The sequence below is a fragment of the Nematolebias whitei genome, chromosome 14 (assembly GCF_014905685.2).
Source record: "Nematolebias whitei isolate Nwh7 chromosome 14, NemWhi1, whole genome shotgun sequence".
Classification (NCBI taxonomy): domain Eukaryota; kingdom Metazoa; phylum Chordata; class Actinopteri; order Cyprinodontiformes; family Rivulidae; genus Nematolebias; species Nematolebias whitei.
Window position 1 is genome coordinate 3,951,028 of NC_056511.1, and position 362 is coordinate 3,951,389.

At 50.0% G+C, this 362-nt stretch overlaps 1 protein-coding gene across 1 annotated transcript in view; it reads right to left on the bottom strand.

The window, feature by feature from the left end:
* rars1 (arginyl-tRNA synthetase 1) overlaps positions 1-362 on the bottom strand; it is a gene marked incomplete at its 3' end in the record, with an annotated part of 26,332 nt that overhangs the window by 22,282 nt on the left and 3,688 nt on the right.

Genomic DNA, 362 nt, shown 5'->3' on the forward strand with positions numbered 1-362 from the left:
GGGAGGGACGGAGACGTGCCTGATGGGAGGGACGGAGACGCGTCTGAAGGGAGGGACGGAGACGCGTCTGATGGGAGGGACGGAGACGCGTCTGATGGGAGGGACGGAGACATGTCTGAGTGCAGCTTGTACCAACAGTTTTTGAGGGGGCGCGGGGGTCGTTTGGTAGGCACTAGGAATGCGTGATATAAACGGTACACGGTAGAAACGATAGACATTTAGCCTACGACAGAGACCTGTCTTCTAGCGGCTAACCGCAGTAACGCTGTGTCTGATGTAAAATTAGAGTTGTCAGATTTAATCGTTACTTTTTTTTTGTTGTTTCACAATAAAAGTCTGTTCTGAGTTATTGTTGTTTCACA